Genomic DNA, 14,730 nt, shown 5'->3' on the forward strand with positions numbered 1-14,730 from the left:
AGGGTCAAACACTGCTGAACGTGGCCTTAGATTAGAGCTGCCCCGTGGCTGTAATCCAGCCCATGCAGCATCCTCTGCTCCTGTGCAGATATAATCTGCTTGTGTCTGGAAGCACAGAATCTGCCTGTACATCTGTTTGTCTCTCTCTCTATACGTTTATGGGTCAGTGAGGCGATGCAGCGGATGTGAGCGTACGAACGGAAACAAAATGAACCCTTTGGCCTTTGGTCTATACAGCATATAGGGTTCAAGTGTTCATTATTGCAATTCATTATTACTATACTGGAGTGAAAATAATTACTTTTTTCTTTACTATTTTTATTTGATTTAGCTTTTTGCCTTTATTGATAGTTACAAGTGAAGATAGACAGGGAAGAGGGAGGGAGATAAGGAGAGAGACATGCAGCAAAGGTCGTCATGAACGGGACTCGAACACGCTACGCGCTGTCAGGCCAAAGCCTATATGTGGCATGCGCCTGGACAGCTAGGCCAGCAGGCGCCCTGAAAATAATTTATTGATCCCCTCACTAAACGCAGGGTGATTGAATAGAATTATGTATAGTCAACGTCCGGCCATTGCTTCATGTCACCCACTCTGTGACAAGTGCTGTGTGAGGCGGTGTGTACAGAACCTTCCTCCACAACTTTTTAAAACATCCGTACATGTGAATCCACTTCCAGACTTTGTCCCGTTGTGCTACATCCCTGCATAGCTATACATCCCTGCATAGCTACATCCCTGCATAGCTACATCCCTGGTAGTTCAACCGGAGTTCAACGAAACTGACTTCTGCTGCATCATAGGTTATCTTGCAAAGTCAGGAAAGGTGGATATACTTTGGGTTCAAATCTTGACAATCTGACAAAAAGTTAAAGTTAAATATTACAACAAGTATAGAACATAATGTGAACAAAAAGTAGTGGGCTTCTACGTTAGTGCAGAAAGAAGATATGTGGTGTTGATCGTCCAGCAGTTTATGAAATGAGCTCTGGACAGTTGTACTGGCTGAAACATTGTATCTTGTTGTCAAGGGACACAGCCTTTAGTCCAGAATATGAATATAGCTTTAATTTAAACTGTAGTTAGGGAAAATAGGTAACCAGCAAGATTGGATGTCTTTCTCCTTCTTCTGTGTGTATTCTCTATCTCTCTGTGTATTCGCTCTCATCTGTCTGTGCTCCCTGTCTCTCTCCATGTGATCTCTCTCTGTCTATGTCAAGGAATCTCTCCCATTTCCTCTCTCAACACACCTCTGCCTTTCTCTGCCACTCTCATTCCTTCTCTGTCATTGTGCGTGTGTGTGTGGGGGGGCGGACAGAGAGAGAGAGAAAGAAAGAGAGAGAGAGAGCGAAAACTCTGACGTCATGGCCACTTTAAGTAGGTCAGACACAAAGATGTTGATGTTATGTTATGTTATGTCATTTGTGTTGGAATCGTCCTGCTGGACCAATCCTGTTCATGACACACACACACACACACACACACACACACACACACACACACACACACACACACACACACACACACACACACACACACACACACACACACACACACACACACACACACACACACACACAGCAACTGTATAGCAAGGATCCGTCCAACCTTAATTCCAGGGTGGATATAAGCATGCAATTACAGTATTGAAATGCAAAACAATAAATAACTAGAAAAAGTGCCCTTCTGGGCACAGGTCTCCACCAGGAGGTTAGGAGTGTGTGTGTGTGTGTGATGTTTGGCAAAATGTTTAGGAGCAATATAAACGTGTGTGTGTGTGTGTGTGTGTGTGTGTGTGTGTGTGTGTGTGTGTGTGTGTGTGTGTGTGTGTGTGTGTGTGTGTGTGTGTGTGACGCGGCTTGGCCTGTTGTAGTGCCACCATGAGGCTGATTTGAAAACTGTCAAGTGGCATTTCTTCCAAAGCCTAGTGGGAATATGCATGCAGTTTCACCACAATCGGACACTGCGTTGAGTAGTTGTGGCGATTTGTACAAAACGGGTACAAAGCGGGCTACTCCTGAAAAGTTTAGAAGCCAATCGTAGCCAATGAGGGTGGATTATGAGAAATCAAACAAACCCGTCTTGATCACATGACTATGGAGAGCATGTGTACCGATTTACGTGAAATTTGGATAAAATCTGAAGGAGTAATATTAGAAAATGTGTTTTACATATGTCGGCCTCCTGGTGGCGCTATAAAGAGCAGATGTGAAAAATTCCAGGCAAAGGTTTTTCCTTGGCCTCTAGGGAGTTGGCATACAAAGTTAGCCACAGATCCGTGCAGTTAGAGGTAAAAACACTTTTCGGCCAGTTATAGCGCCACCATGAGGCTGAGTTGAAAATGTTCATGTGCATTTCTTCCTCTGCCTAGTGGGAATGTGCGTGCACAATTTCACGGAAATCACATGATGTGTTCATGATTTGCAGCATTTTGTTTGAAACTGAGCACTCCTGCGAACTTTGCAAGCCAATCTTAGCCAATCAGGATGGAGTCTGAGAAATCTGAAAGACCCGTTTCGTTGAATGGCTCTAGAGAGACTGTGTTTCAATTTGCGTGATGTTTGGACAAAATCTGTAGGTGTACCGTCCAAAAACTTGTTTTGCACAAAGCGGCCTCCTGGTGGCGCTATAACAGGCTGTTCTGGAAATGTTGGGGCAGAGGTTCATTGTTGGCCTCCAGGGAGTGTGTGTGCAAACTTTGGCATCGACCGGGTTAACGGTGCCGGAGATTAGCTGTTCACAGACGGAAGGACGGACGGACGGACGGACGGACGGACGGACGGACGGACACACACACACACGGACGGACGGACGGACGGACGGAGTGCAAAACATACTCTCTCCCCATGCCTTCGGCCTGGTGGAGACAACAATAAAATAATAAAACTGTTAAAGTACTATCATCAGGTATAACGAGGGCCTAAATACAGTTATAAAAATCACACCCGTGGGAAGCGAGGGGCGCTCTTATCATCGTACATCATTGGCCATTTCCGGCCAATCCGAATTTGCGTCCTCACCTTCGTCTTCAATGTTTGTGTTACGCAAGGTTTGCGTTTAAACGAACACTCAAAATTGTCCATTCATTGTCAATGGCATTTGTGTAGGACAAGGTTTGTGTTTGCACACACACTAAAAGCTGGACATAGGACCCTCAAAAATCCAACTGAAGGGCGCCTCACTCCTATAAACAAACATTGTACTCTAAACAAACTAAAAACGAAATTAAAAGTCCATAGACTTGGCTGCCACATGACGTAATTTCCAAAAGCCAGACATTGAAGGGGGTATAGCACCCCTCAAAAAATAAAGTGCAGAAATTAGAAATAATAAATGAACATTATAATTACAACATTTTAATTTATGGAAAGGCCTTTCGATACAAAATGACATCAGGCCATATTTGTCACATTGGCCGATGTTTATCTGTTGTGATGCATCAAATTTACACCGGCTATGATGCATCATATTTACACCGGCAATAGGTGCAAATTGGGAACTGTTACATATTCTAATCTCTGTTTCCTTGGCACAAAGGGGAGAAAAAACAAATAACAACAAAAACTATATAAACAAATATTGGTATTGGCTATCGGCCATTATAAGGTGCATCCTTAATTGATACGTTCTGAACACACGTGTACTTGCTCACATACTCAGCTACATACCCTTACATAATTTCCACGGTGGTCCTTGGTTTTGGACAAACAACACATTACAGAGAACTCATTGGAACATATGTTCCAATGAGTTGTATAGTATAGTGTAAAAACACTATACTATAAACGATAAAACTAAAAACCCAGCATAAATAAAAAATAACTATTTAGCTATTCTGCAACCTCTTCTAAAAGCCATGATTCAACCGTTTTCTTAAAAAGATAACGACCGTTCCATATCATCAGGGGTTAACCACCAGTTCTATATAGTTCTTATAAGTTTAACTCAATATGGGGTCTAATAAATAAACATCAAATCCTATAGGGAGGTGTTCTGTACAACTTGGAGCTATTAACATTTTGTATTACATTTTTATTTTTAAATTTTATTTATTTAATATTGTATAATTAATAATTCATACATTTTGCTCAAGACATTAAAACACAATTTTGTCAATGTGTTATTTTGGTTAGTTTGTCCGAGTTCAAATAAAGGACATTATTTGAGTATTAAGTATTTTAATATCTGCTAGACAGTTAACCAAAGCGGGACAAGTTTGTAGGGTTGTTGGACTTCACCAGAACATATAATTGTCGTCTGCATAAAAATGAAAGTTGTGTCATGACTAGTATGAAGTCACCATGGGAAGCATTATTGCCTCTTTTGGGGTGGAGACCTGACATGTCCAAAACCCTTGCTTTTCAGGAGCCGTGTTTCGAGCGTGCAGATCTGCTACTTTTGATGCTTTTGTGTGTCGCTGTAGTAGCCTATGATCAAGTACATGTCGGAAGAAATGACACTTGTGTGAAGTGCTGGCCGCCTTTGGGGCACACAAACATTACATCACGGGGTCACGCACAAAAGCAAACGTAAAAAGCTCCTATCTTTGTAGGAGCTTTCTGTCCGACAATAAGACAGGGTCCAATAATGGACTGTATAATGGGTGTGGCTCCCATGTGGATCTCAGACAGAACTCTGAGATCTTTGACTAATAGGTCTCTGGGACCTAAACTGTACAATCCGCAGTGTTAATTTAACTCAAATGGAACCAAATACCCTTTAACAGACCCAGTTAACAGATCCATAAGGGGTGAATTTGGACCCCTAGTGATCCCTGGGGCGCATGTTGAGAAACTGTGCTTTAGACGACGGCATCTTGTAAAAATAGCTAAACTAAATTCTCTCCAGTTTCTTCAGAACAGTATTGTGGCTTCCAGCTGCTGTGGCACTGCATGTCCTCAGCCTATAGAGGGTTATCCAGGTGTCCATCCATAGATTGGTACTGGAGTTTCACATTCCTAGTCAAAGCCTCATTTTCTCCCGATAGTCCCTGTCTCTCCTTTCCACGTTTCTCCTGCTCCATGCTAAATGCCAGATACCAGCGATTCTCTCTCGTTCTCAATTCCTCTTGGACAAGGTCGAGTTTTTCAGCTAAAGCCTTATTTTCTATAGCTAAAACCTGTTTGTCCTTCACCCATTTCTCCTTCTCCATGCTAAATGCCAAGTACCAATGAGTCTCCCTGGATCTCAGCTCTTCCTGGATCTGCTCCAGTTTGTTCTGGAGTTGCACATTCTTCTTGGCCACGGCCTCGTCGCTAGCTAGTACCGGTCTCTCCTTCCCCAGTTTGTCCTGCTGCGTGCACCTGCTGCAAGGCTCTTTTGTTCTCTGCAGCTCTTCCTGCACAAGGTCCAGTTGGTTCTGGAGTTGCCCATTCTTCCTAGACAAAGTCACATTTTCATCAGCTAGTGCCTGTCTCTCCTTCCCTAATTTCAATTTCTCCTGCTCCATGCACCTACAATAAACCTCTTTGGTTCTCAATTCCTCTTGGATGAAGTCCAGCTGGTTCCGGAGTTGCACATTTTTCTCAGCCAAAGCCTCATTTTCATCAACTAGTCCCTGTCTCTCCTCCAATTTCTCCTGCTGCATACACCTACAATACCGCTCTTTTGTTCTCAGTTCATCTTGGATGAAGTCCAACTGGTCCTGGAGTTGCCCATTCTTCTTAGCCAAAGCCTCATTTTCATCAGCTAGTCCCTGTCTCTCCTTCCCTAATTTCATTTTCTCCTCCATGCACCTACAATAAAGATCTTTGGTTCTCAGTTCTTCTTGGATGAATTCCAGTTGGTTCTGCACGTGGGCATTTGTCTGTTTGAGGTGGGTGATCTCTTCGTCCTTCTCCCCCAACCTCCTTTGGAGTTGTAGGAGGGACTCTGCCATTGACTGAAACTCTGCATCCCTGAAATTCTGTTCCATGCATAGAGGCTGTTTTGTTCTCAGTTCTTCTTGGGTGAGGTGCAGTTGGTACTGGTGCTGCATATTCTCCTCTATGACGAGTGTTTGCTTCTCAGACAGGACCCTCTTGTAGTTCTCCTGTTGAATACAGAGACTCTTTTTGAGGGCAACGATCTCTTCTTCCTTCTCCTTCAACGTGCTTTGGATTTGATTCAAGGTTTTGTCCATTGTCTGGAGCTGGTCCTGCTTCTCGTCCTCCAAGGCTTGGATAGTTTGCTCTGCAGATAATAACTTTTCATCCCAGTTCTGCTTCATTGCCGTGATCTTCTCCTTGGCGCTCTCTAAGTGGTGCTTCATGCAGACAAAGTTTTCATTATACATGTACACGCCTGTACCATGAGGCGGATCTCGACAAGAATACATATTGGTGGCCATTAAGTCTCATTAAGTCTTGTACATGCAAGTACTGTCCAACAAATGTTGTAATATCTTTATATAAGCCTGTGCTTGACGTAACAGTTATACTGTAGGTAGTACAAAAACAATTCCCAAATATGGACAGCTATATTCAGCACATTGACGCTTTTGGGATGACCAAATGTTGCACAAATAATTATATTGTCCATTGTCTGTAATAGCAAAGCCAATATTAAAGCAGAATCACATTTTGGTTGTGCAATGTAACATTATAAAACCTGAAAACCTGAGCCCCTCCTATGCTCAGCTTTGTGTGTTTGTACTATAGCACGGAATGTGATGATTTGATTGGCTGATGTACGATGATGTGTGATGATAAGAGCACCCCTCACTTCACACGAGTGTGATTTATATATATATATATATATATATATACTGTGTATATATATATGGGGGAAAAAATGAAAAAACTCTTACGCAATTACAAACATAATGTACACAGTATGAAACTACCATTGTTTTTTGCAGATGGGTCAAGGCAGCAGCCTTTTTCCAGCAGCAGTGCTGAAAGCAGGGCGGGAGAAACAGAAAGGCCTGATGTTCGTCTATTTTAACTTGATTGTACACAAGCTATATTTGACTATTTTGTCACAAAACAGACAAAATAGTTGCTGGACTTTTATCAATTTCACACCTACAATCACTCGATTGAAACTTTGTAATCAAATGTCTGTCCGATTTTATTTCTGTCAATCCAATACTGGGTTGGTCTTTTTTAATTAAGGGCGACTAAGTGCAGCTGCGACATGCACACCTGCGTCATGCGTTGAGTGGAGCAAGCGTGATATGACGCTCAGTGCACGTGTAAATGTACCATAAGATCAGTGACTTGACTTGCATAAGGGCACTGGCAGGAATTTGTGTCTATAGCATCATCATGTGTGGGAGGAGGAAACCAGAGCAAACCCATGTGAACATGCAGACTCCACACAGAAAGGCCCCAGTGGGATTTGAACCCACAACCCTTCTATAGGAGTGCTATAAAAAAAGATGTAGGTGTAGAAATGTTGTTTTATTTGGTGTACAGTACGCACGTTTCTTTGTCGGGTACATGACTACAGCAACAGTGCTAACTGCTGATCTATAGGGCTGCAACGATCCATTATCTGATAACGCTGGAGGTACCTTCACTAAAAACACCGGGACAACGCTCCACACGTCCCAAACTCTTCTCCCTTCTGGCTCCAAAACTATCGAATGCACTTCCCATCACAGTCAGAACTGCAGCCTCACTCCCAATCTTCCGCCGTAGTCTGAAAACCCACCTCTTCAGACTCCACCATGGCCCGATTTGAGTCTGGCTTATTAGCCAGGCTACGTAGCACTTGCCCTAGCCTAGCCCCTTAGATAGCACTTTATGTAGACTTAGACTTATAGCTTGTTACGTCGACAGCACTAGAATTTAATTTTATGTAGTAGTCATAGCACTTTATAGTACACATGTATAATATATGATATAGTATAGTATGTATAGTTTACATAGATACTCCACTGTTACGTTCTTAGTTTACGCATGATTCATGATAACTACTTTTTATATATGTGATGTATGCCATGCTTTTGTTATTGCTTAATGTAAATCGCTCTGGATTAAGAGCGTCTGCTAAATGCCTAAATTGTAATTGTAATTGTAAACAGTTCCTCATAAGGGGCAAATTAATTAATTAATTATTGCCTAATTAATGATTAACTCGTACATTAATTAATCAATCATGAATTTATCATGAGATCATCATTAATTCAGGTTAATTAATAGTGAAGTCACTAATACTATGACTTAACCTTACTTACTTAGTGCTCTTGCACTTCACGGCGCGTAGAGCCAACCATAGCAACCAGGTCCTCTCCATCTGGGTCTGTCGTGGGCAAGGTCTTGAGCTTGTGCCAAAGTCACATTACAGGCTTTATAAGGTCCTGGGCTATTACATGCAGCCAGTGGGTGCGGGGGGCGCCTTTAGGTCGTCTCCAACCGGCTTGCTGGGGATTGAAGGCCAGGATGGTGTGTGTTGTTGTTGTGATGTTCCTCTGGCGGATGATGTGGCCGGTAGCCATACCAGCACACTCGCCGCATTGGGAGCTGTTATTGGGTTTTCTCTCTTAAAGCCAGCTGGTTTGTGACATGCTGGCCTTCGATCCTCCTGGCTCTAGTCTGGAGGATCGAAGGCATCACATGGAGCCAGACAGTTGATATATCATTATAGTTGAGGGGCACACATGGTGGGTTTGTAGATCTGCTTTTTTTGCTGGTTTCTATGCACAGGGTGAGTGGTCATAGGTGGGTAAGATTAGCAAGGTTCCAAGATGAAACATCTATCAAATGAGGGTCTGTGGGCCGTCTACAATCTTCAACCAAACAGTGGCTCCAAAGCAGTGGAGAACGATGTAAGTGCTCAGCGCAGGGGGGGAGCAGTTAGGGTATTATTAAAGTGTCTTGCTCAGGCATATGCCTTGACATAGCCAGGGCCATGAATCAACCCTGAGACCCTCAGCCTCCCACTGCAGGCTCTCCGTCCATTCAACTATGGCCGCCCTACTAGTGGATCAAGATGAAGTACTATACAGCCATTACTCATCAACGCAGTGGAAGTATAGCGAGAGGAATTGGCAACAGCTGCATGGGTCCTTACAGATAGAGTAACGAGACGAGAGATTGAAAAGTGAATGAGAACGTGAAAATGAACCCAGGGGACCGACTGAACAGTGAATTAGATCACGGAGGTGTGACAAATGCCATTATGTTGGTCTACTCAATCCAATTCTGTTCAAAGGGGCAACAGAAAAACGTTTACATTTCCAAAGCAAACCAAACCAGGTTTAGGATCCATCTCTCTAGTCGTTTTCAGACGAGCCCTCCATCGCTGCTTCCAGTCATCCCGGTTCTCCATACATCTGGCCAGCTCGTTGGTGATTTGCGCTCCTGCGTCTTTCTTGAGCACAGTCATCCACATATATTAATGTGGGACATCCTCGTGACCGGTGCCCGTGTGTTGGTTCCCACAGCACTACATTTCTGGCTGGCAGCTCTTGGTGCCTTTGGCAGTGTCCTGCTAGTCTCATTCTCCTGGCTGCTATTTCTCACCCTTGGCATTCCATCATACAGGTTCTCGTTGGTAACATGTGTACTCTTGCTGGTGTTAAGTACTACATGCAGCAGTCTGGTGTAGCACCCATCTAGAGACTTCTGCAGGGTTGGCTTCAGGGTCCAGCATTCACTGCCGTATAGGAGAACAGACTCTACCGTTGCATAGAAGAAGCTGAGTTTGGTTTGGTTTCTTTGTTTTTTTTTTATTGTTGACTTTATTAAGCAATTGCATGGACAAGCACAGGAAAGTATACATGGTCTGCTAAAAGGATGAATCCAAGAAAGCCTTGGTTTGTTTCCATTAGGGTCCTCGTGTACTACTCAATATCGAAAAACATTAATGACAGGCAAATATACACAATACTATGAAAAAACATCATATGAACTGAACGACTGGGAGAAGAAAAAATAATAATAATCCAAACGCTGAGCTATGAAGAGATAATTCGCAAAACGACACATCCACATTTGTGTGGATATCTCATTTGGATGCCAGCTGTTTTGATATGATTATTAACACAACATTTAAACTGATTGTGGTATGTGTTTTAAAAAAAAGATTTGACTATGCGTGCATGCCTGCATGGTTGGTGAAATGAGCACACATTTACAGACTGCAAAGAAATGGTGTTTTCTGTGAAACTGGTGCATGCAGTGCCAATAAATTGCTCCACAAATAACCTGCCATGCTGGCTATAGCCTCTATACAGCCAGTCTGCCTTTGGCTTATCAGAAAACAAACAGCACCTGTACCACACTGTGCAAGGCGGCCATTGTTCTGTGGACTTCGGAGCAAAAACAAAACGTGGCTTTTGTTTTTTGGTGATAAATAAGCATGTGTCATTGATTAAACAACTGCTGGCCTGGTATGGTTATATTGTGGTTCATTGGTTTCTGCACACTGTGGCCTGATGTGTAAGGAATGCCAAACCCTGTGCAACAATACGCAACGCACACATATACAATACACTGCTAGCGCATACACACTCACGCTCACACACACTCTCTCTAGGTCGTCCTCAGACGAGCCCTCCATCGTTGCTTCCAGTCATCCCGGTTCTCCATACATCTGACCAGCTCGTTGGTGCGCTCCTGTGTCTTGACTCTTTCTTAATGTAGGACGTCCTCGTGACCGGTGCCCGTGTGTTGGTTCCCACTTCCCACAGCACTAACTCGCTGGCTGGAAGCTCTTGGTGTCTTTGGCATGCAGTGTCCTACTAGTCTCATTCTCCTGGCTGCTGTTTTCTGGCTCACCCTTGGCATTCCATCATACAGATTCATGCTGGTAACATGTGTACTCTTGCTGATGTTAAGTACTGCACGCAACATTCTGGTGTATCACCAATCTAGAGACTTCTGCAGGGTTGGCTTCAGGGTCCTGCATTCACACTGCTAGCAAATACATACAGTAGCAATTGCATTCAATCAAATACGCAAATTTGGAAATACCCACAAATACACACCAAGGCCATTCAGGGGACGGTAATGGTACAAATTAGTACATACCACATTTTTCATGATCCGCTGTCCATGAAGGCAAAAAAGCAGTTTGCAGTATACTACTACATTCTGGATTTGAGCATCAGACAGATTGATACACAGCAGCCTTGGCCCAGGATTGATTGAATGGCCAAGGTCACTTTGGGTCATCAGACACAATGTACACAATGTAATGCCCACGTGCATGTGCGAGTCCTCTGACTCCTCTCAGCTGAAGCTCAGCTGCCATGAGATGATAAGATTTGTGGTTTGTGAAAAATGTGGGTGTGGATGATTAAGCTAAAGCTACACATGGAAAAGCAGGCAGGGCTGCAGTGGAGATACGGACAAGAAGAAAACAAGAATAACAGTGTAAATAAATACCCACTTATCCACTCAAACAAACAACTCATTTTAGAGTGAAGTGAGCGAAAGGCTCATTTATAGTTTGTTCTTATGCACAGGTTATGCACAATGCTAAAAATAACAGATAAAAAACTCACAACGTGATGGAATGAGATGAAGATAGTAGACATAAGTAGAAGATGTGACTAGCACAACATAGCATCTTTAGACACGTTGTGAGCTTGTAGACTTTTGGAGCGTGACACCATGGAAGCTGAGCTCAAACAGAATTGTCTTGTTGGTCTCTAGATTAATTTTAATTTGCTTTGCTGCTATCAGTGCTATGTGTGTCTATTTTCTAAAGGCACTAACACTAACCATGGATGTTACGCAGCTGGTGAGTGTTGTTGACTTTGCCTCAACAATAACACATACAGTAGTACTGTACTGTCATGACATTTCATTGCAAAAAAAAGCTGAGTGGAGCAGCTATAAAATATTGGAAGAAGAGATAAAACAAACAAAAAAACACCCCACTTTTTGCCATACAGATACGATACATAAAAAAGCAAACAAAACCAACTGGTGCAATAAGACAACACGGTGCAACAGTTTGTTATGTTTGTTATGCATGTATGTTTTCTTCTATTGATCTGTTTTTCTTTGTTATTTTGCTGTTTTTAACCTGTAAGCTATAGCACTTTGGTCAACCATTGGTTGTTGTAACATGTGCTCTATAAATAAGTTATAGTTAAAAGGTTTTATTAGTTGAGTTCAACAGTAGAATTCTAGACAGGTGCAGGTGCACTTTGTACAGTGTCTATCCATGTTGCACTTCTCACAGTCCAGGTTTCATCAGAAGAACAACTAACTGTAAACTGTATGTTTATGAAACCCATGTCTTATTAGCCTCTTCTTGCAGCTGTATGACTAAAGATGCTATTTAAACCACCGACCCCCCGCTGTGTTTCTTCTGAAGCATGCAGGGGCAAAAGTCTCTGAGAGCCTGACGGGTTCTGCTGTATAGGTGAGTGTATAAGCCCAGTTGGGAAAATTAAGCCCTTTTTTGTTTGCTCCAGTGAAGTACAAGCCAGCTGGTTCAGCTGTAGTGTGATTTGGAATGAATGGCACAATTCACAGTGCTGCACATTCACTGCTTTCCAATACATTTCAGAGTGCTGCTCGGGTGGAACAAATAGTTGGCTCACCACAGACAGCACCACTATTGCACTGAGCTGGAGGTCCATTTATGTAATTGATTTAGAGTCTACCAGATTTTCTTTCCAAACAGCAAATTAACATGCGTGTGTGTTCACAAACTTCACATAATGTTATCAGTCAACCGCGGGCTGTCTAGCTAAATGAAAATGCAGTGTTTTGTGGTGTCTTGACTGTCTTCTTGAGGAGCCAAGTGGGGTGTCACCATGGGAAAATGTGACCTGCCTTGCATAACCGCAGAGCTGATGAGTGACATTCTGGCTTTTTGCAACAACGACTCTGCCCTGCGTTGAGAGCTAGTGTTCTCTGTGGAAAAGAAAAGAGAGTATTTTCTGGTCCGCAGGGGACCAAATTAGTTTTAAGTACTGCTCCACCCAACAGATGGCTGCTCAGGTGTCTAAGTGCACGGCATGGGAGCTGTTATTAGGGGATGTCTTGCTCAGACTTAACCTGGCCGGAAACCAAACAAATCTGCCAGACGTACAGACTAGTGCGAAGAAAACAAAATTGCCCTCGGCAGATTTGCCTACACAGTGATATTAGTCTGGGCATGCCAGGCTAACGTAGACTGGGGTGAACTAGCAAACCTTCCAATTCTACAGGCAGCCTCTCCCCATTTGACCAAATTCCTCATGTTACGGACCGTACATTATCTCTGCATGCACCGCTTAACTCTTTATTCGGGTATAGCCTATAGGCAGAAAATAATACCAAAGTTCATCTGTAACTTTAACTGTAGTGTGTCACTGCTTGACAGAAAAAAGCACAACCTATAGTAGGCCTATAGGCTCCAGGCTCTGGCACAGAGTTGTCACAGATGTGTCTTTGTTAGATGTGATTTAAGGCCTATACACCTCCTTTTTATATCCTTTGAGCACTGAGCTGAATGTAGGCTACCACCAGGTATCCCCTGTGAACCTTCCCATAATATATGTTCTTTTTGTCTTCCAGAAATCAAGCTGTGTATTATTTGTGTGCGTGTGTGTTGTGTGTGTGTGCGTGCGTGCGCGCGCGCGTGTGTAAACAAGGCAACAAGCTGAACGTGTAGCTGTAACTAGAACCTTGGAATGCGTGCGCGTGAAGCTGCTCCGCTCACAACAGGGACCGTACCAACACCGGAGAGGAGGGGCGCACTCTACGAATAAAGCCAGACGTTTTCGACCGCCAACACTCCTATATGTCGACCGTTAGTAGTTGAGATTGCCCGTAACCCGTAATTACGTATATCTATAAGGAATTTAATTCTTAACAAAGGCTCGCACGCTCGTAAAATATCGGAAATTTCGTGGCGGACAACTTTTTATCCTCCCCCGAAACTATAAACTTGGTCCATCTTCCATTCTTCCCCCCGTTTTATTGAACCGGGTTGAACGGTCCATACATATATATTTTTTTAAATACATTTCCTCCTACTGGAGAAAGGAGGAGAAAAAAAACAAGTGGAAATTGAGAGGATCGAACGCTCCGCGGAACAAACGGAAAGCGGGATATTTGGAGGGTCAGGTTGGAGGAGAAGAAAATCAAGACAAGAAGAAAGAGGTCTCAACATTTAGAAGTTCCCATTTTTCCTCTGGAGAAACGAGATTGTTGCAGCTGTTGACTGAAGGGTGAGTTGACATGATATGGTATCGTTTTGATTCGTTTGCAATGCATGTTGTTTTGTGTTGAGCTCATTAAGTAAAGTAGGCTAATACCTGTAGACCACTAGGAATATAAAAACATAGCCAATAATAAGCCAAGGAGTATCCAATGCATTGTTTTCATTGTCCAATGTCCATCCTGCACGCCACATGCAACAACAATAATAACGAAAAACGTTTTGATTTCCAATAGATGGGTGTTTTTTGCAGGATGAAGACTCTTACCTATATGATCGATATGCAAATGTAATAATAATTTTCACATTTCAGGGGGAAAAATATAATTTATAAAATAAAACTGCTTAAACAAAGGTCGTGTGCGTTTCGGATATGTGTAGGATATTCTGTGTGTGTGTGTGTGTGTGTGTGTGTGTGTGAGAAAGAGAGAGTGAGTGAGTGTCACTGAGTGTGTGTGTGTGTGTGTGTGTGTGTGTGTGTGTGTGTGTGTGAGAGAGAGAGAGAGAGAGAGAGAGAGAGAGAGAGGTTATTGACGCGCACATGTGGCATCGCCAGGGTCTTTGTTCCGAGTTGTCCGCCTCCCTCCCAGACAGTGACAGCTTCTCTCTAAGCTCTCAGCATGGCATATAGCGCTTGC

At 43.1% G+C, this 14,730-nt stretch overlaps 1 protein-coding gene across 2 annotated transcripts in view; it reads left to right on the forward strand.

Moving 5' to 3' along the window:
• The first annotated feature begins 13,715 nt into the window (after window positions 1-13,715).
• Window positions 13,716-14,730, forward strand: part of ndrg2 (NDRG family member 2) — a 45,542-nt gene continuing 44,527 nt past the window's right edge. For both annotated transcript variants that reach the window (XR_013788715.1, XM_079491765.1), the window contains exon 1: window positions 13,716-14,102. The gene's annotated coding sequence lies outside the window, so the exon portion shown is untranslated. The remainder of the gene's footprint in view (window positions 14,103-14,730) is intronic.

This window comes from Electrona antarctica, assembly GCF_951216825.1.
Source record: "Electrona antarctica genome assembly, chromosome: 21".
In the NCBI taxonomy this organism is placed as follows: domain Eukaryota; kingdom Metazoa; phylum Chordata; class Actinopteri; order Myctophiformes; family Myctophidae; genus Electrona; species Electrona antarctica.